Below are 22,094 nucleotides of genomic sequence, written 5' to 3' on the forward strand. Positions count from 1 at the left end.
ATATGCCTGGGTTTCAGGCTCGATCCCCAGTGTGAGGTGTGCAGGAGGCAGTTGGTCAGTGATTCCCTCTCATCATTGATGTTTTTATTTCTCTCTCCCTCTCCTTTCCTCTCTGAAATCAATAAAAATATATATTTAAAAAATAGGTGCTATTTTTAAGAAGTATGGGAAAATCTTTTGATTAAGAAAAGAAATAAAAGAAGAAACAAAAGGCTCCTTGTAATGTGAATAAGGGCCTTCTGACTTGTCTGTTGTATTCATTTGGACTTGTATACATTAGTGTTTTGGGTTGTTTTCATTTTTTTTTCCAAGACGGGAACAGAGCTATGCTTTAAAGATCAAAGATAAAATGCAGCCCTGGAGGATAATTTCCCAGATGATGTTGTGTTGGGTGGAAAAAACCCATCAGCCTTTGAAAGCAGCTCACCCTTAGGAATGTAGAATCCTAGTTTCCGGCAGCTCCTGGGAAGCCCATCTTGACAGTGGAGAGAAATGACATCAGTTCTTTTGAGCAGATGTGAGGAAAGGCTACCTCCTCTAGAACCTCTTTCCCCAGCAGCAGGAAGCAGAGGTAGTGGGAAAGGTGTGGCATTGGGGACTGGTCCAGTGACTCCAGGGGACAGTGTATCATTTCTGATGCACTTGCAAGTTAGGATGTCACTGGATGGCAGCTGACTTGTGGACTATGGAAACTTTACTATATGCACAACTTCCTCAGGCCATTTCTGTTTTCTCTTCTTTAATTTTTTAAAAATATATATTTTTTATTGATTTTAGAGAGGAAGGGAGAGGGAGGGAGAGAGAGGTAGAAATATCAATGAGAGAAAATTATTGATGGGCTGCCTTCTGCATGCCCCACACTGGGGATCGAGCCCACAACCGAGGCATGTGCCTTGACCGGGAGTCGAACCATCATCTCCTGCTTCATAGCTAGATGCTCAACCACTGAGCCACGGCAGCTGGGCTCTTCTTTAAATTTTTAAAATATATTTTATTTTTTCAATTGCAGTTTACTTTCAATATTATTTTGTATTAGTGTCAATTTACAACATAGTGGTTAGATAATCATATACTTCACAAAGTGCCCCCCCCGATATTTCCAGTACCCGCCTGGCACCATACATAGTAATTACAATATTATTGACTGTATTTTCTATGCCATACTTTGCATTCCTGTGACTGTTTTGTAACTACCAATCTGTACTTCTCAATTCATTCACCTTGTTCACCCCCTCTCTCAACCCTCTTCCTCTCTGGAAACCATCAGTCTGTTCTTTGTATCTATGAGTCTGTTTCTGTTTTGTTTGTTTATATTGTTCTTTAGATTCCACATATAAGTGAAATCATATGGTATTTGTCTTTTTCTGACTGACTTATTTTACTTAGCATAATACTCTCTAGGTCCATTCATGCTTCGTAATCTATCTATCTATCTATCTATCTATCTATCTATCTCACAGCTTTTTTATCCATTCATCTTGTGATGGGCACTTGGGTTGTTTCCATAGCTTGGCTATTATAAATAGCACCACAGTCAATTTAGGGGTGCATATATTCTTACAAATCAGTATTTGGGGTTTCTTCAGATGTATACCCAGAAATGGAATCACTGGGTCATAAGGCAGTTCCATTTTTACTTTTTGGAGGAAATTCCATACTGTTTTCCACAATGACTGCACCATCTGCATTCCCACTAACAGTACACGAAGGTTTCCTTTTCTCCACATCCTCACCAGCACTTGTTTGTTGATTTATTGGTGATAGCCATTCTGGCAGGCGTGAAGTGATATCTTTCTCTGTTCTTAGTGAAGATCCTATTGAAGGTCTCATGGTGTAATGTTAGATGGCTGAAGCCATTGGCAGAGAGAGGGGGAATAAGTGCCCAGAAGTTGCCCTTGCTCTGAGGGCATTCCATGGAGCTTCATGGCCTTATTTTTGCAATATTCTCACTCCCTTATGTTGTCATTTGTTCTTCTGGATACGCTCCTAAGAAGGGAGCAACACTGTTTATGGAAAAGGCAAGCCCTCAGCATGAATGTGATCAGTAAAATGATCAGTCATAAAAATGATCATTTAAACACATGAATCACTTTCAGCTCATATAAAAACATTTCCCCCATGTTTTAAAAATAAATTGTCAAATTTAAAAATAAGAAAGTCTTCTATCCCTCGGGTCTAAATATAGCCAGTGGTAAATGTTGTCTAGTGACAGTGGCTAAGCTGACACAGGATTATGCAGAAGGTAAGGAGGAGTTTGTTTCTGCTTTACCAGAAAGAGCTCTGTACCATAGAGAAATCGCTAAACTACCCTTTCCTCCATGTCTCCCTCTGCTAAGGGAAGGACAGAAATGGTGTTTGTGTACTTTCCAGTCAATGTTTTTAAGGTTCTAGAATTTAAATCTGCATATAATTCAGTTATCTAAATAATGTTTTCTTCCTGTGTGTTTCAGCAAGTGTAAGCATACTCGCTGGAATCGGACTTTATTCATTTATTGGAGAATGTAGGAAAAATAGGACAGGATCTGAGTGCTGGTCCAGACAGCAAGCGGGGGCCACTGCGGCCGAGTTTATCTCCGGCTGTGTCCATTTCACTCTCACACCAGCAATGATGTTCCTAATGGGCCCCAGTCTTCTGTTTTTCTCCGCTTGTCTGCTTAAAAAACAAACAGATTTTATTTTCTGATGATTCTCTCTTCTTATCTATTAACCAGGAAGGAGGAAATAAGATGGATCCTGTTCTTTGAGCAAGCTGGGTCTGTTCCATCTTGTATGCATAGTAAACCCACTCCTCCCACATTCCTGATATTTAGCAAAACCAACCCCGACACGCCTGGTTTATGTTAGGTTTATTTCAGAAAGTACTTTTCCACACCGATTCCTCCTGATAAGGTCTGCCCGAGCTGCTTTGCCGGCCCCAGGAGAGTCAGAAGTCATTGTGTGACAACGGTGGGATCCAATTCACTGGGCAAACCCAGGGATGATGTAATTTACCCAGATCTACTCTTCAAACCAAATCCCCACCCCATCTGAGATATCCCCCCCTTCTCCTTTGAATCCTGGGAGCTGCCGCCAAGATGACAGTTCTGTGATCTCTGCAGGGAGAACAGGCTGTGTTTTATGGAGAAGAAATAGCCACACATCCCACTGCCAGTCTTCCTGGTGATTACTTTTGCTCCAGAAAGGGGAACGTGGGTACTTTTGGCTCAGCTTAAAAAACACACTATACAACAATATTAATAAAACAGAAAACTCGTCAACCAAATCCATTAGCTCGTCAACAAGTGTTACTCTGTTCTTTCCTTCTGCTGGGTGCTTTGAAAGATGAAAGGCAAGGCTGAGGTACTGCTTCCAGCCTATTAGTCCCACGTGGACTTGTGTTTACAGAGATTTTGTTTCCTGAGCAGAAGGTATTTATTAGATAATCTTTCATTAATTTTCTCATTTTGATTAATCAAAGCCAAGCAGAACTTCTGATCCACGACAGCCAGTGTAGTTCCACTGAGGTGCTATAAATGTACACCAAAGCTGAGAACGTGGCTGTGTTACTGAACGTGGGCAGTCTCATCCCCCAGTACACGTCAGATTCCCCTGATTCATTCACAGAGCCATAGGGCATGGCCTCTCAGCATTGGCTGCCTATCAGAACCACCTGGGGAGTGTTTAAGACCTAGGATGCCCGCCCTAGCCAGTTTAGGCCAGTGGATAGAGCATTGACTTGCAGAATGAAGGGTTCCAGGTTTGATTTTGGTCAAGGGCACGTACCTAGGTTGCAGGCTGGATCCTTGGCCTTGGTTAGGGTGTGTGCGGGAGGCAGCCGATCAATTTGGCTCTCTCACATCAGTGCTTCTGTCTCACATCAATGTGTCTCTTTCTCTGTCTTTCTGCCTCCCTTCCAGTCTCTCTAAAAATCAATGGAAAAATATCTTGGGTGAGGCTTAACAGAAAAAAATTAAAAAACAAACACAACAACAACAACAAAAAACTAGGATGCCTTATCTGACTCCCCAAGTTTCTGTTTAGTGGGTGTAGGGGTGCTGTCTGGGCACTGGGGTTTTGAAGAAGTGTGCAGCTTGAGTGTAGAACCACTGTCCTGGGCTCCGGAATCTCTTGGCCAGAACTTTTTGCCTCAGAGACAGTTTGTTTGGTGAGGTAAAATGTGCATTCCTGAAAGAGACCACTCTGAAGAAATGAGAAACCTAGATGAACTGTAAGAGTATTTGTTTCTTAAAGCACGTTTATGTATTCCATCATGTATTCACTCAGGAATATTGAATGAACACCTAGTATGTGCCAAGCACTGTTGCGAGCCCAGAGGGTAGGAAGGGGGTGGAGCTGGTGAGGACTCTGCCAGCTGGAGTTGACAGAAGTTCAGGGACAGCTGAGTGAAGGTGCACTAGGGCGACTCTGGGCACCAGATTGCCCTCCAGGCAGGCCTGGAAGGATTGGTGGAAAGAGCAAGATCGAAGAGGCCTTTCAGGGACTGGAAAGAAGGAGACTTGGCCATCAGCCATCATGCCACTGGAGAGCTTTGGATTTTCCTGAGGTGCCTTGTGTGTGGCCTTGCTCTTTCATTAGTTTCCCAGTAGAAGGTACATGAATTTTGATTGAAATATGCAGATTATGAATCTTCATGTCCTTTAAAGAGGATCTCAGACATGCCCTCTGAGTGAACTTTTCCTATTAATGCATGGATCATGTTGAGATAGTCTAGAATAGTGGTTTTCATTCAGGGGTGATTTTGCCCCTCCCCCCAGGGGATATTGGGTAATATCTGGGGACATTTTTTGGTTGCCACCACTGGTTGGGAAGTGCTCCTGGCACTGGGTGGGAAGTGTTCCTGGCATCTAATGAGTAGAGGTCAGGGATGCTGCTGAATACCCTGCAATGCACAGTCAGCCCCACAACAAAGAAAGATCCAGTCTCACATGTCAGAAGTGGGGTGGTGGGAAACCCTGCTCTAGAGATCAGAGAGAGAAATGGAGGACAGGCTTCATTCGGGAGATTCCTCTTACTGTAACAATGCCTGTTACTGTATGAATGCCTCTCACCACACACCAAACACACACACATACACCATACCTATATATACTTGCACCAGGAAACATGCATAGCTGTACTGTGTGGTCCCCTCACCAGCCTCAAGGGAGATTTCATCTTTCAGGGGGGCGGGTGTATTCAGGGTCTCCACACCGCCCCCAAACCACACTCTTTCCTGAGCATCAGCACATGGAGAATTTCCCATGGAGAGAAGAATTGCCCTTGGGTTGCCCATGTAATTTTTTCAGTTTTGATAGCACCTGGGCTTTTCCCTGTCTAATGCCGAAACTGAAAGGTTGATTTTTCCCTGTTGGGGGCAAGAGGAAGTGAACAGACATCTCCTTGGACAGACAGAACTTCTAAATAAAGTTGTGGCTCAAGTTTTGCAAAGCACAGGGCGATGTAGACTAAGGGAGGCTGGTCAGCTGCCCTAATGTGGTGCCTCAGAGGAGGCAGGCAGCCATTCACACTGCTTCTCCCTCCTCTCCTGACTAGAGAGGGCACGGGTGTGGAGCCAGAAACCTGCATTTGAATCCCAGCTCTGATTTTCTTAACCATGCGAATTTGGGCAACTCATTTCATCTTCCTCTGCCTGTGTCCCATCCTCTGTAATCTGGAAACGCACTGCTCAGTTGGAGCTTGGCGAGCATTAGATTTAATGTAAATAGAGTGTGTGATAAAATGGTAGACTTTACAATGTCATGTAAATGGAGAGGATAGGACTGTGTGATCCCAACATCCCATGCAACCCCAATACTGAAATACATGGTCATGTTGGGCAATAGGAGGCTTGGCTTGCCCTAAAAAATAAGGAGGAAGGGTTTTGTATTCATGCCCAAGAGAAGATTTCAATGTCTGCATATGTCCTAGGCAATTTGTAGTTCACACCAACTTCCCTGTGATGGGAAGGAGCAGCAGGAGGCAGGGAGCAGGCACAGGTGCCTGTCTGGCTAAGAAATGGAGTCAGAGCTGTACCTGAGCCCACCTCCCGGGGAGCGAGCAGTGTGGTCCACTTGTTCTCTGAGCCTTTCCCAGTGGAGCCAGCACAGGGCCAGCTGCCAGTGCCTGCTGGCACATGGACCTCCACCTTGCCCACTGCCACTGGACCACCTGAACCTGTTGCCCACATTCCTCCTTCCTTCTCCCTGCCGACCTGGCACCAGGGTGTGTTAATTGCCTTTTACCAGACCACTTCCCCCTCTTGCCTTCCCTCCCCTCTGAGCGTGCTACACCTACAAAGTATGAATATCCTTTTGATGTTGGCTCATGTTAGAAGTTCGCCTCCCACTCCTCCCCCCCCCCCGCCCCCCTTCCAAAGGAGAGGAACCTGAATGCCACACACAGTGTTATCTTGCTCTGACTTTGAAGAGGAATTTCTCCCCTTAGGGCTCTATTCCTGGGGTAGCATAATCTAAGGAGAAAAAAAGTTTATCCTAGGGAAGCCAAATCAGCCAAGAGTTATTCAGAGTGTCTGACTGCCTGGTATATTTAGTAACTACACCGAGGAGGCGAGCTTGAAGAATGCTCAGAGCCATCCAAGGAGTGGTTCTTTTTGATTCCTTGTTGGCCAGAACTGAGGATGTCCAGATGAAGAAAGTGTCCCCTTAGCCTTGTGCCACTTACCTGACTGTTATTTGGGTGTGCTGGGATAGGAGATGAAGGAGAAATGCAGCTGTAGAATATTCCAACCACGGAACTAAAGGCTGGGATTTCAAAATTGCTTCAGGTCCAAAATTCTCCCTTTTGACCTTGACCGTGTCGAACTTGACCTCGCTTGACCCTCTGAACTCTAGTCTTATCTGTAAAATGAGGCCCTGGACCTAATAGACATGCTCACTCTCCACCTCACATGGAGATCGTATGGGAAGGTCTGAATATAGATGTCACGGCTGCATGAGCAGAGATGCTGACTTACAAGGTCTGGTACACACCGGGCACTGGCACTTTGTCAGCACTCCGCCTCAAGTGATTGCAGTTCCCGGCTACTGTTGACAATCACTGGGCCAGATCAGTGCTTCTCAGAGTGTGGCCCCAGGACCAGGAGTGGAGGCAGCGGTGGGAACTCCTTAGAGAGGCAGAATCTTGGATCCCACCCCAGACCTGCTGAGACTGAGGCTTGGGACCAGTGGTGCGCTCTGTCAAGCTCTCCAGGTAGTTCTTATGCATGAAAACTTTTTAAAAAGCAGTGGGTTGGAGACCTTTTTAAGGGTTCCTACTAGGTTTCAAAATCTATAATCTTGTAAACCACCTCAATAGGGTACAAGACAAAGCCAAGGCCACGCAGCTGGCTAAATAGGTGGTGAAGCCCTTCTTGGGACCCAGGTCTTTGAACCTCTGTTCGGAGCTTGTTTAATTGTCCAATTAGGAAGATGTTTAGGATTTATGACATGTTTTTCTCTCTGTCTCTGTCTCCCTGGGTTTAGCTTGTGGGCCACAGGATTATAGAGAAAATGTTGTTTTTAGCTCCTGGCATACTTGCAATGCAGGATATGTTGTAAAGAGAAGTTACTTTTTAATTGTTAGGCATGTGCCTCAGGGGGAATTATCTGTGAGTTATTGGCCACTTCCTTGGTTTGGGTAAGTCCTGTGACTGAGCCTTTTGTGTTGAAGTTGGTTGGCAGGTAAATATCAGGCTTGCAGCTTGCCGAGAGCAAAGAGGGGAGTGGGCAAGGCACACACTTTTTTCAGGACGCAACTGTAATTTTCTTAGTGTTTTATTAAAATTATCTAGGATTGCAGTCCTTGTATTGCATTTTGTACAATTCACTGTCTATAGTGGTTACAGCAGTTTTAAAAAGATGTTCTTACACAGGGTCTGTGGTGAGTTTTCGGGGTGCATTTGTCATGTGCTAAGAAATAATTTTAGCAGATTGTCCCAGAGATGAATGAAGACTTGCTCTCGGGATTCACCATCCCAGAGGCAGATCTGGGACGAGCACCGTGGCCTCCTCACATATAGGCTGCAGTGTCAGGAGTCAGGAAGAACAGAGGGGACTTCCAGAAGACGTGAACCTGCACACAGTTGGGGAGGTGACTGGAGGCAATGCGATTGGAAACACTGGCCAGCATGGCTAATGAAGGAGCCTTAGAGACTTCCCAGGACATCTCTGTTATAGAAGCTGCTGGAGGTCACAGGTTCTGAAACAGATCCCAGTCTCTGTGATGTCATTCTTACCCAGTGCTTGCTCTGTCTAGCGCTCCACATCATTTTTTAAAGTCAGATAAATTATCGGAAGATGTGCTGGTCCTCTTCCCTCCCCATTGCACCTTAGGCCTTATTCTTGAGTAGATGTTGAGGCAGGGTGTGACTTGGGATCCTGCTCCCATTTTTTTCAAGGATGTAGCATGGGAGACAAAATGCTTCTTAGGATCTGAGATTTACGTCTCATAATTCTTCCTTGGGTTGTTAAACAAGAAGACATTGATGGACACAAGATCTTCCAACTGATTTTACAGACAGGACTCAGATCCAGTGGATGATTATGACTTTCCCAGATTTGGCCAAAGCCCTGCCCTCTGGTTTCAAGGAAAATAGGATTGCCTTGCTGCAGAAAAGCAAGACACTAGAGACTGCTGTTTCTTTAGTGCAATAGATGTAGAGCACAAAGAGCGGTGTCTTATCAGGAGATGTGGTTGTGAATAACTTTGTCACTTACTATGGCATTTTTATTGACATATTAGGAAGCTTCTAACAGTCCCATTGCTGCTGCCCACTCAGTTCTTTCTCCCTTATTGGAATACCATGACTTATGAAAGTGCCCCAAGTAATTGTGATTATCGCTAAAAGAACGTGTGTGGTCTCTTAGCTGGCCAGTCTTAGATTCCTCTTGGATTCCCCATGATGTCAGTGACCTTGAAAGGTCTATTTTCATGCATTGCTACTCAGTGCACTTTATATCAAGTCTTCTTCCTCAAAGCCTGGCCTGAGTTCCTTGTATTCAGTATAGGTTTTATTAGAAGTGCACGGGGGTGGTTGAGTAATTTTAGATAGGGTTCATTGACTAAGAGTGGCAGGGGAAATGGTTTTTCCTATCTGTGTCTCAGTCTGCCCACCTGCAGACTCTGGGGTTTCTGAATTTGTTTATTGGTTATGTCCAAGGGTGATATTAGCTGATGAAAACCTGGAGTGCAGTTTGATGTGGCAAAGGCCATAGGTAGCCAGCAGGTCTAATTTTAAAAGCCTGAAAAGAAGACAACAGTATTTCATGCTGAGCCCACATTTTGAAAGACTGAAATCATTCCTTTGAAAAATCACCAAATCTCTATATAAACATACACATGCACTGGCCTCATTAAGTAGAGTCCTCCGAACATCATCTCTTACCTTTCTAATTATCAGTAACAGGGAGAGATCACCAGGGCCTTTTCAGATGAGTAGAGGTTTGCTCCTATCAGGAATGTCCTTAGACTGTGTTTCAGTGGCTCCTGTACTGTGTTTTTGTATGTTTCAGTTTTCTTTCTCACTTTCTTTTTGCTGCTGTTGGTAAACACAAGTAGCGTGTGTATCCAACCGGGCTTCCCATTTGTGCTTCTGCTCTGCCGTGGGTGGGCAACCACCTAAGCAGGAGGTGAAAATGGCTGAAGTCAGAGCAAATGGGTTCTGAACGGAGACCCGAGCAGCTCTTCCTTAACAGGGTCTTTCTCTCCCTGGATCGTCCTGTTCAGGTGGCTTCATGAATCACTGAGGAACAATGAACATCAACATTTCACGTATTTGGTTTCCCTCAGAATTGTGATCCCTCCTAGAGGAAACGGGAAGAACCTTCCACATGATGCAGTTAAACGAAGTCTTAGAGTTGGAAGGGCTCAGGGATGCCACACTGCAGGGGACTGGGGATACCCTAGGCCCCTGCTTGCCCTCCCCGGACTGCATGTGCATGAGGATGTTCAAACTCAGTGCCTGTTTCCTTCATGGGGTGCAGTACGGGATCTCTATTTTTCAAAAGCTCTTCATGTGATTCTCATTGCAGCAGGAATTGAGAACCTGGGATCTCATACAACCCTCTCCTACTACAGATGAAGAATATTAAGGCCCAGGGAGGGGGAATGACCATCAAAATAGCATTGTCCCTGCTGACAGTCAGCCAGCAGTCTTACTAATGGCAGGATGCTGTTACCATAGCCTTCTTTCAATGTAACCTTTCCCTGTCCAAACACCTCTTACTCCTTCAGCTTTTCCTTGAGCGACATGATCTCAGGATTTATCCAACCACACCACCCTTTAAACAATATGGCAAATAATAATTCCTTCCATCTCTCTCTGTCTCCTCCCCTGTGCTTTTCTTACCCCACTAGGAAGGGGGGTAAATGAGGTCTCAGGAATGCACTTGCTCAAGCTTATTCCCTGAACTGATCTGCTGGTGATGTATTAATTAGCTGGGCACTGCACCTTAACAAACAGGTTACAGGCAGATCCTGGTGTGTGTTAATGTTTTACCAGAGATGCTCAGCAGTGGTCTCCTTTGTGGCCTAAATGTAAAGAGAGAAATGTGGTTGACTTTATTTTTGTTTTCTTACTTTCAAGTGTTGACATATTGATTTCAATGCCATATGTTAGCATATTTGCTACGAGTTGTCTCACATATGTTTAAACTTTTGGATAATAGTATTTACTATAGACGTTATAATTTTTAGGCTTCAATTTATACATGTCCATGTTTATGTTTTCCCACACACATGTATAGCTGTATATGGTGGAACTTCTACTCTGTCTTTATATATTTCAAATTTACCTTAAAATCAGTGAATGAGATCCATTTTGCAGTAAGCTCAGAGCTGTCATGACTTGTTCCCTGTCACCCTGAGGAGAAACTCCAGAGCACTCCCCAAGCCCCACCCACCATGTGGCTTCCTGAGGGCCTTCCCAGCTAGGCTGAGTAATAGATTCAGACTGGGGATCTCCCTGTTCTCTTGACAAAAAGAGCAGCTCTGACGGAGACTAACTCCCAGCTGTGAAACCAAACCCCATTCTTCCTTTGAACCCAGAACTCTGGGGGCGAGTGCAAACAGACACAGGTGGGAAAAGGAAAGAGTGTGTGACCCTCAAGTGCACTGGAGAGAGAGCTAGGTTAGTATAACAGCCAGGGATTTTTCCTTCTGTTAACTGAGAGCAGGGCATATTTTACCCACAATTGCACTTCTGCACAGGATTCCCAAGCTCTCCTTCTCTTTAGCCTCTTCCTGCCCAATCCCATCCCAAATCAGAAGCCACCTTGTTTCTGAAATTGCCTCACTATGAGGTCCCAGGGATTTTTCTTCCTCTGAGCCCATAGCACATTGTGTTTGGATGGGTGTGTCTAAGGGGAACGCATCTGAGACAGGTACATCTCATCCGGGATCCGTCAAATGAGCATTCACACCGATGTTTGTCTGCTAAAAGCATAGAGGACCCACATAGGAACTAGAAGCTATGGAGCCCCTTTGTTTTCCGGGAAAAATACACATGGGCACAAAATGTTGTGTGCAATTTCAAGAGATTCATGGACCAGATGCTTAAGAGGTCCGTTAACCACAAGATAAGAACTCTTGGGGGAGGGGGACATGGATGCTATGTTAACCTCCCAAAATATAACACAATGGTGAGAACATGATGGCTTTTAAGACATATTTTTGAAATTAAAAAAAGGAATGGTACTCAAAATCATAAAATCCAAAGATCTCATAGATCCCTTAATACAAGTCATTCATGTAATAACTTGATAAGAAGTCTGCTCTCCAGAGAGGGGCTGGACCTCCCTGAGGCCACACTAAGATTAATCACAGAATTGGGACTGAAGTGGGGTCCCTGTCCAGAAGGTCTCTTTTTCTATCAATACAATAAAATACCTTCCCTGAAAGTGAACTTGACTTTTCTGCTCACTGTGGATTGTTGCTCACTTTGAAGTGTAGGGAGATAGCCAGGAATCAAACTTACATACCCTGGGGTTAAAAAGATAGAAAAAAATAGTTGAATCTAAAATATCACTTGCCCTTTCAAATAAATGCATCATTTTTCAGGCATGAGGGGCTTTCAGCAAAGGTACCTGTGGGCTATTGGGAAACCTCCAGTCGTCTTGGATGAGGTGCATCTTTGTAGGGACAGCATGAAACCCCACCCCCAAGGCTGAATTTAACATGTTGCCCTGGGAATGGAGGTCAGCCCTTGTGTCCCAGCTCTCCTCTGAGACTCTTGCTTAGCTCCTATCTTGGGGCCTGAGACCCAAGTGAACAGTATCTGGAGATAAGTTTAATTTGCAAGGTCAACTTCAACCTTAGCTGGAAGTCAGTCACCTGCATTTCGCTTGCAGGCCTCCCCTGCCAGTCGGCCAATCAGATGCATGTGTGTCTTGAAAATAACATAAATGGGTGGCTTATAAACAACAGAAATGCAACTTCTTCTAGGAAGTTGGAAGTCTGAGATCAGGGTGCCAGCATGGTCAGTTCTGGGAGGGCCCTCTTCCAGGTTGCAGACTGTCATTTTTTTATATCCTCATATGGCAGAAGAGGCAAGAGAGCTCTCTGGGGTCTCTCTTATATGGGCACTAATCCTATTCATGAGCACTTCACCCTCAAGACCTAATCACCTCTGAAAGGTCACACTTCCTAATGCCATTACTTGGGGGTTAGTGATTTGAACCTATGAATTTTTTTTTTGGGGGGGGGTAGGGGGACACAAACATTCAGTCCATTACAGTAGGTTTGCTGAGTTTCAGCTGTGGATTTGTCATGGTACTAGGCACTGTGGACCAAGTCCAGGCTGCCAAGGACTTGTATGTTTTGGAGAAGTAAAACTGAAACCTGAGGATTTTTATTAACATGGTCATTATCATCAACATCAAAGTGTGTAAAAGCTAAAATAACCAAGTGCAACATGAAGGGCTAAGACCCTTTGTGAGAGTCACTAGATGAGAGGCAAATAAAGTGTGACAGGGCCTTTGCACAGGTTGTTGCCTCTTCCTGGGAGTCTTCTGCTCCCTACACTGACCTCCTACTCATGTCCCCCCCTCAGCCTCCCTGGATCTGATGTCAGCTCAGACATTGGTTTCTCAGGGAAGCCTTTCCTGATGACAGGTCTCACAGCCACCTTAATCACAGAAATGAAGGCTCTCATGGAACCGCCTTCCCCACGTGCTCAGATTCATCTCAGCTGCACTCTTCTGATCATGTGGCCATGATGTCTCCACCTCCAGACGTCAGCTGGGTATAGGGAGACTACCAAGAGGGCTACCCTATCCCAGGAGAACTGTGATTACCCTGGGCTGGAAATGGGACAAATTGCTTCCCAGAGTGTGGGGTTTATGGGGGAGAGGGGGCAAGCTAGAGACCATAAGCAGGCCATGTTGGAGGAATACTGTAGGTTAAGGGGCATGCCAGCCTGAGGTTACCCAGCAGGGAGGAAGCTTGGAGAAGAACACTTCTGATCTCGTTCACTTCCCTCCCTGTGTTGTTCTGATGGTGCCCTCCTTGGCTGAAGCCAGAGGGGAGACGTAGCCTGAACTTTCAGTCCATAGAGGTCAGTGTCCCTGATGAAGAGCAGGGTTAGACCTGGAGAGGAACATGCATGATGTTCAGTGGCCAAGTTACCCAAACCTCCTTTCCTTTCAGCTCCTTTTCAGGTCAGTACCTTAGAAGCTGTGGAAGGCTGTCCACTGCTGACTAATCATTCCCCACCACAGTTAATGTTTACTGTCCTTTGGCCACTGCACCTAGGAACCAGGTGTGTCAGGTCCAGGGCATGCGCCCCAGCACCAAGGAGATGTTGTCAGTAGCTCCCCTGGCCAGAGGGAAGTAGGTTCTTTTTTAATGTGAGGGGATATCAAGGCTAATCATTCATCAAGTCGTTCCTGTTACTTTCCTTTTTTTCCTTTATTTACATTTTTATTGAATTTATGGGTGTGACATTGGTTAATGAAATTATATAGGTTTCAGCTGTTCAATTCTATAGTACATTATCTGTATATTGTATTATGTGTTCACCACTCCAAGTCAAGTCTCCTCCCATCACCATTTATCCCCACAAAAAACACACACACCTGCTTTGGGAGTCATTTCCTGTTGATGTTTGGAGAAAGTGATGCTACAGCTGTTTTATTTACATTTTGTTTTGAGGGCAGGGAGTTCTTTAAAAGTAGCCATGGAAAAGCTATGATTTACCCGGGGACCCTGCTTGCAGTTCTTTAAGGATTTCCATGCTCAGTTTATGATTTGATCTTCACAACATCCCCTAGAGATGATAGGCATTGATTAAACAATGCAAGTGTGAATAGAGGAAAAGCTTTCACTTTATATGTCAGTACATGAGCACATAGTTTTCGACAAAGGAGACAAAAACATACATTGGAGACAAGAAAGCCTCTTAAACAAATGGTGCTGGGAAAATTGGATAGCCATATGCAAAAGAACGACTACACAGCTATTTGTCACCATACACAAAAATTAACTCAAAATGGATCAAAAACCTAAATGTAAGACCTGAAACAATAAATTACATAGAAGAAAACATAAGTAGTAAACTTATGGATCTTGGCCTTAGAGTAGATTTTATGAATTTGACCTCAAAATCAAAGGAAATAAAAACAAAAAAAAAATGAATGGGACTATATAAAACTAAAAAGCTTCTGCACAGCAAAAGAAACCATCAACAAAGCAAAAAAGTAACCACTAGAATGGGATAAGTTATTTGCAAATAACACCTCCTATAAGGGGTTAATATCCAAAATATATAAAGAACCCATTCAACTCAACAACGGAAAAGCAAACAATCCAATTAAAAAATTGACAGAGGACCTGAACATACCCTTCTACCAAGAAGACATACAAGTGGCCAACAGATATGTGGGGATGTTCAACTTGACTAGTTGTTAGGGAAATGCAAATAAAAACTACAATACCACCTCATTCATACCTGTTAGAATGGCTGTTATCAACAGTACAAGCAATAAGTGTTGGAGAGGTTGTGGAGAAAAAGGAACCCTCATTCACTGCTGGTGGGAATGTAAATTGGTGCAGCCACTATGGAAAACAGTATGGAGGTTTCTAAAAAAAATAAGAAGAAGAAGAATAGAGTTACCACATGACCCAGCAACCCCTCTTCTGGATATCTACCCCCAAAATTGGAAACAATTTATTTGTAAAGATATATGTATGGTCATGTTCATTCAACATGATGAAGGTGGCCAAGATATGGAGCCAACCGAAGTGTTCTTTGATAGATAGTAATTCAGTCATAGGAAAAGCTGAAATACTGCCATTTTCAACACCATGGATGGATCTTGAGAATATCATGCGAAGTGAAATAAGTCAGATAGAAGAAGGCAAGAGTCATATGATATCACTCAATGTGGGATATAAAACTGAAAGCAACACATGAACAAAACAGGACAATCAAACAAACAAAAAGGGATATTAAAGGATAAAGGTTGTCCAATATATGATGACAGAAGGAGTGGTAAACACACAATGCAGTATACAGATGATGTATCATAGAATTATACACTTGAAACCTATATAATTTAATTAGCCTATGCCACCCCAATAAATTTAATAAAAAATTTAAGAAAATGTAAAAAACAATTTCAAACATGGTAAGGACTGTGAAGAAAAAGTGCCATGAAGGTCAGTGTTGAGGAAGTGGAAGAAGGTCAGTGCAGTGAGGGACATGCACTGCAGATGAAATGAGAAGGTCAGTGGAAAGAGATGGGACCAGAAGTGGAAGGGCACCTGCCCAGGTCTCTGTTGACCAGGTGAAAGGTTCCTGGGGTCACTAGCATAAAAGCAGTGGGAGCCACTAAAGGGTTAAGTAGGGACATGACAAGATAAGATTTGCTTGTAAAGGGATCCTTTTAGAAGTTCTATGGAGAAGAGATGGAAAGAAGCCAGAGATATATTATGAGGGTATTGTGGTATTTAGGTGAAGGATGGGGATGGGGGATTAGATAGAAAGCATGAGGCAAATTTGGCAGCAGTTTTGGAGACAGAAGAAAAGGACTTCTTGACAGGTATATGCCTGCACAGCCATGTTCAGCAGTAGAAGTCTTGATTTTGTTACCAGTGAGGGGTGTATGTATGTGTGTGTGCGCACACACACACACCCCTGTTTTTCTCAGTATTGGGACCATGTTCAAATGATTCTGAAGTTTGGATATATTGTATATTTTTCTTTTAAGCAAAATATTAGGCTTATTTATTGACCTTGCCATCTAAAAGGAGTGAGATGTGGGAAGGTGGTAATGTAACACATATCTTCTAATAGTTCTTTGGTCCTTTCTTCATGTTACACGGAATCCAGAAGGAACATTTCCCACCGTGTGATTGTTAAACTGTTACCTATCTAGGCAATCATGCCTATACAATTATTAACGTATTTATGGGGAGCCACGTGAACCAGAAATGACCCATTTCATATCCTATAGAGTACGTTCTTCTTCTCTCGGCCTTTCAGTCCAGTCTACGTTAAAGGAACTAGACAGCTCATAGGTGAACTCTGCTAAAGTAAGCTGCTCACCCCACCTCCTCTGCTCAGCCAGGCAGGAGTGATTGATATATTTTGTTCTCTAGGAATTTTTTTTTAAAAGATTTAGACCGGGGCAGGTTCTTCCATCATTTTTTTTTCCCATCAGTGTCACTGGCATGTATTTTGTACTGCAGCAAAGATAACCAATCTTCTAAGGACTCAGACTTTCTCTATGCTAGTTTCCGCTTACCTCTCCTTGCCTTGCTTCAGGGGAGAGGGGCATTTAGCTTCTCGTTTGTAGATAAGAAGGTTGCTTCTTGGCAAAATTCTTTGTGCAGATGGCTTTTGTTCCAGGTATTAATTATGGAGAATCTACTGGTATTTGTCAAGGCACAGGATTGGGAACTTTGCTTTTTCAAAAGCATCCGACTATACACAACCAAAGAGTAAGGGAAATCTTTGCTTGTTTTATCTCTCCCCACTGGGATTCTCTCTTCCCTGTTTTCTGCTTATCAATACCCTATTCATTTTTCCAGAAAAGAGTCTCTTCCTCCAAAATATTGTCCCAGGTTTCCCAGATTTTTACTGCCTCTTCTTCCTCAACCTTTATCCTGAGCTCATTTGTCTATTCCCTGTGCCACCTTGTGTGATTGTTGTTATGCACAATCATACCCAAATCTCCGTGAGAGGGAAGGAAAGGACTAGGTGTGGCTCTGACCCACAGAATCTAAACCGGATGGCTAACACAGAACAATGACTCATTAGTTAATATTCAGGTCAAGCTCTGTTGACTTTCTAAACTATTCCCAGTCTTAGCACTTCTCCTGTGTGGTGCCAGGGTTTTCATTTCTTGGTTATAGAGTATTCAGATGGTAATTTGCCAACCCTCTAATTGCCAAACTTTTTTTCAGTAAAAGGCCACCCTATTTCCCTGGCTTCAGAGGAAACCTGTAGGCATTTCTGTCGGCCTGTTGGGTCTGAGGGTGCTTGAGTAGAGACCAGAGTATTCTTCCAAAGCACGGAGCTCTGTGAGGAGTTGAAGTGAAGACCAGAATGTCAGGGAGGTTCCCAGGAGGGAATACACCATGAAATGTAAGGGCCTGTATTAGCTTGCAGGGGTTGAGGGTAAGGAACATCATTAGAAGACCAGGAGTAATGCCTTTGGTCTTCTAAAAATGTCCTATAAACTACATATGTTAGCAGTCACATCATTTATGTTGAAAAGGCTGCTCATTTGTATGCAAATGCAGTAGAGTTCTGTCCTGTGAAGTCCAGGCCCTTGCTATGGCTGTTCCAGGGCAGGTAGTAAAATACCTCTTGAGGCCTGAGCCCCCAGCTCCCCAGTGGAACACTAGTGATTGAGTTACATCGGAGCTGAAAATAGAAGGTGTGCTCATGCACACAGGATTGCAGGGCTCTAGGGCGGAATGTGCTCCTGGGAGCTGAGGACTGTTTAGATGTCTCCACAGCTGCTGCGTCCAGCCTCAGTTCTCTTTCCCTCTCCTCCACTCTCCTCACTTTCAGGACTCTTCCTCTTCCTCTTCCTCCTTCCTCTTGACTCTGATTTCTACCCTCCCCAGACTTTGGGTCTCACTTTACTCATGACTGACAGCAAGGAGTTGGACACCTTTTTACTAATGTTCTTAAGTTCCCCTTACTTCTTTCTTCTGCCTTATTCTCTCCTCCTCCATTCTTTTTGTTCTATTCTTTACATTCCTTCACTTTTCTCTCTAACTCCTCCGTTTTATCCACATCTAAACAGAGTTCATTCATTAAAAGAAACCTCCTCATAACATAGGTATGGATTACTGTCTTCAGGGAGAAAAGTTGTCACAGATCTAGACTATTATACCTCTTTTCATTAATTAGTAATGTCTTCTCATGGTTTGCTTAAAAATGACAAGGAAGTATGTGGAAAAATGCCATCATATTACTGGAATTTTTCTCTGTACGTTTCCTTTTCGATGAGCCACTCTGGCTAATCAGTTACTCAGGAAAGAAAAGGGATAGAATCTGAGATAAGTAGACTGTCTTCAGCCATCTGTACCTCCAGTTGCCCAAATATGTACCACTTTGAAAAAATAGGGGCACTTGAAACTGAGAAAATAGACCAAGGTGGTACACAATTGAATTGATAAACCTCACATGTCTGAAAGTGTAGGGCAATATATATATATATATTAGTGTGAGTCCATTAGGAAGTGTATTGTGGGTAAGAAGAGGGAGAATAAATAAGTTGGCTTAGGCCATGGGATAATACCAACCAAAATGTTCTGCAATGTTCATCATGAGCTATTATACTCTGCTTCAAATTAGATGTACCTTATTTCAAGAAGCACATATTTTCCCAAAGAGATATATGAAATAAATTGTAGAGCCAGTGGACAACCTGGGGAAGAACATTCTGGCAGAACATTCTGTACATGTAAAATGGGGTGAGAATGCCGTTTAAAAGCAATCCTGTAGCAAACTTATTTTGTAAGGACTGGTTTTTGCGTCTGAGATCCTCTTCCCCCCACCCCCTCCCCTTAATGGGTACATTAAAAAAATGATGTTTTTACTAATGGATCTCAAAGTAATTTTGTAGCTCTCATGGTCTATGGGAGACTCTGAAGTTCTGTCCAATGTGAGGGAAGCAAAAACCCATAAATATGATTCAATTTGCCCCAAACACACAAAGGCAGAGCCTGAGTATTAGAAGGAACCTGGGGGACCATTAAATCCAATCATTTTCTTTATAAGTGAAAAACAACAGCAGCTGAACATGGCTAGTGACCTCTGACATAGTGAGCATCATTCTTTCCCTCTCATTGCAGTCTGATTATGGGATGTTCTTAGGTAGCCTTTGCAGAAACCCGAGCTTTTCCAGGCCCTATCACTTACCAGTCTGCAGGATTCGCTTTTCCTGGGAAGACGCAGTGAGGCACCACTAATGATTGGAAATCCCTTTGAGGGTCTTCGGCATAAGACTGCTCTGGAATCCTGGCCTCCCCTGGAGGAAGCGCTGTGTGTGCTTTAACTACTGGACTTTGCAGTCCCCACACTGCCCACACAACTAAAGTTTGAAGACAACTGATATAGATAGTTTCCTCTCTCCAGGGATGTTAATGCATTAGAGACTTTGAGGGTAAAAATCCCTCAAGACTTTAAGTAATGCAATAATAAATTAATAGAAGTATTTGAAGTATATAAGAGTTGACATTGGAAACTTGGGTGGAGGAACCTATCCAGTGCCTCTCAGGCATATGCCTGAGGGGTTGACTTGCTCTGTGTGTCTAACAGCTGTCATGCACTCATGGGGATGGCTCTGGTCCATGTGTGTGCATGTATGAGTGTAGGGGTATATGTGTACATGCACACCTCTTCTTCCTTCATCTTCTTACAACCTGCCAGTTTCTTGCTCAAATCCTACACCCACTTTCCAAAGCCATTTTGGACTTCCCCAGAGATGCCCTGGCCCTGGACATCTCTTTAACTTTCATTATGTTCTGTAGGCCTTACAACTTAGTATGTATGTACATGGTCTGTTGAACTGTTCTTCCTTCATTCTAGGCATTTACTTTTCCTTCTGAGCTACATCACTTATTCCTTGAAGGTATGAGCTGTCTTCTTTATTTTCCCACAGCCTCATCAAGACAAAGAGCTCAGCTCCACAATTATAGGGTTAAAGCATCTTGGTTTTGGAAGTCCAAAAGGGATTGGCTGGCGCAACTTGTTCATTCATAAATGAGTTAACTGAACACTTATTCCACTCACCAGGGTCAACCAGATAAGGCAGTTATAGGGCTAGCAGGGGGACCAGTTCACCCAGCTTCATTCCTCGACACTAAAATGCGAGTGTCTGAATTAGATCCTAGGGCAAAAGGCTGGTGGATCCCCCATGCTTAGCCTGAAACTGCTAGTTAACCTCAAAGACATGCTTTAGCCCTTCCTTTCCTTTTTGCCCCTCTTCCACACTTCTTAAGATTTCCATGATATTAGAGTATCATGTTTGTCTACACATACATACATGCAGAATGTTAAAATGAGGGAAATGCCACATTAGGGAAATGAGAAGGAAAAAATAGAATTGATATACTTGAAAAAAGCTAGAGACCTTCATTTCTTTTTAAATTGTCTTTCCTTATGGGTACCTTTCTTTTCCTTTTTTCTTTTTCTTTTTTATTTTATTTATTTTTTTTTTTTTGTTATTCCTCACCTGAGGATATTTTTCATTGATTTTTAGAGTGGAAGGGAGAGAACGAGACACAGACAGTGAAGCATTGATGTGAGAGAGACACATTGATTGGTTGCCTTTGCCTTCCAATCATATGCCCCAACTAGGTCCAGAGATCAAACCTGCAACTGAATTACATGCCCTTGACTGGCATCAACTCAGGACCCTTCAGTCTGTAGGCTGGCGCTCTTTTCACTGAGCCAGACTGACTAGGGCAGCGGTTCTCAACCTGTGGGTCACGACCCCTTTGGGGGTCGAACGACCCTTTCTCAGGGGTCGCCTAAGACCATCAGAAAACACATATATAATTACATGTTGTTTTTGTGATTAATCACTATGCTTTAATTATGTTCAATTTATAACAATGAAAATACATCCTGCATATCAGATATTTACATTACGATTCATAACAATAGCAAAGTTATGAAGTAGCAACAAAAATAATTTTATGGTTGGGGGTCACCACAACATGAGGAACTGTATTAAAGGGTCGCGGCATTAGGAAGGTTGAGAACCACTGGGCTAGGGCTATGTACACCTTTCAAATTCTGCTTTTATTTTTTCTCAAAGCCTGTGAATCTGTTTTCTGCCACCAGCGTACTCTGGCAGAAATGATCACAAGAGCTTGTCCTTACTAACGAATTATGTTTCAGTCTTCCATCTCCTGCTCTCAGGGAAAGTTAATTCTAAGTTCTCTCTGTCTTCCTCTCCCCCCGCCCGCCTCATGTGTCTGTCTCACCATCTTTCTCCCGAATCACAAAGATATGTATATATTCATCTGAAGATATTTATGTCCAATTTTGCTTGGATTTTCCCACTATTTAGAGTTTAGATGTGACTATTAGTGACACCTAAACCCTAAAATGCTGAACACAAGCCACACCTTTCCACCGAGTTTTGTGTCTCTGCCGTGGGACTGTGCTCATGACTCGGAGCATCTCTTTCTGGCAGTGGTGCTTTAATGCAGTGTTGGGAAGACTCATTTCCCCTCCTTCTCACCACTGTCGCCATGTCTTCCCATCTTTTCATGTCTCACTCTTACCTGCAGCTTTACCAGCCCAGACAGATAGCGTTCACCGTAGGACTCCATGATCACTGGCAGTGAGCCCTGGGCAGCCAGTATAGAGCTGGGCACCAGATTGTTTCACGTATGTTAGTTGTTACCCCCAAACCACACTGTGAGCTCTGTAAGGCAAGATTAGGAATCAGATTTATTTATTTTTTTTTGCTGTGACAACCATTTTGCATAGCATGATCTTGGCAATATAATGTGAATTGAGACTGATCGAGGCTCAGGGCGCAAAGAACAGTAAGTATTAAAATTACATTTTATAGCTTCTACATAGCGCTTCTTTTTTGATTGTATATTTTACATCATAGATCTGAAGTTTATGTCCATTGATTCACAGA

At 43.4% G+C, this 22,094-nt stretch overlaps 1 protein-coding gene across 5 annotated transcripts in view; it reads left to right on the forward strand.

The window, feature by feature from the left end:
• SETBP1 (SET binding protein 1) overlaps positions 1-22,094 on the forward strand; it is a 343,356-nt gene that overhangs the window by 91,409 nt on the left and 229,853 nt on the right. The window contains exon 1 of one of the 5 annotated variants that reach the window (XM_059707196.1): positions 7,053-7,188. The exons of 3 other annotated variants lie outside the window; for them this stretch is intronic. The gene's annotated coding sequence lies outside the window, so the exon portion shown is untranslated. Of the gene's footprint in view, positions 1-7,052; positions 7,189-17,447; positions 17,561-22,094 lie in introns of those variants that run through there. One more of the 5 variants, XM_059707197.1, reaches the window with a different exon arrangement.

This window comes from Myotis daubentonii, chromosome 8 (genome assembly GCF_963259705.1).
Source record: "Myotis daubentonii chromosome 8, mMyoDau2.1, whole genome shotgun sequence".
Lineage (NCBI taxonomy): Eukaryota > Metazoa > Chordata > Mammalia > Chiroptera > Vespertilionidae > Myotis > Myotis daubentonii.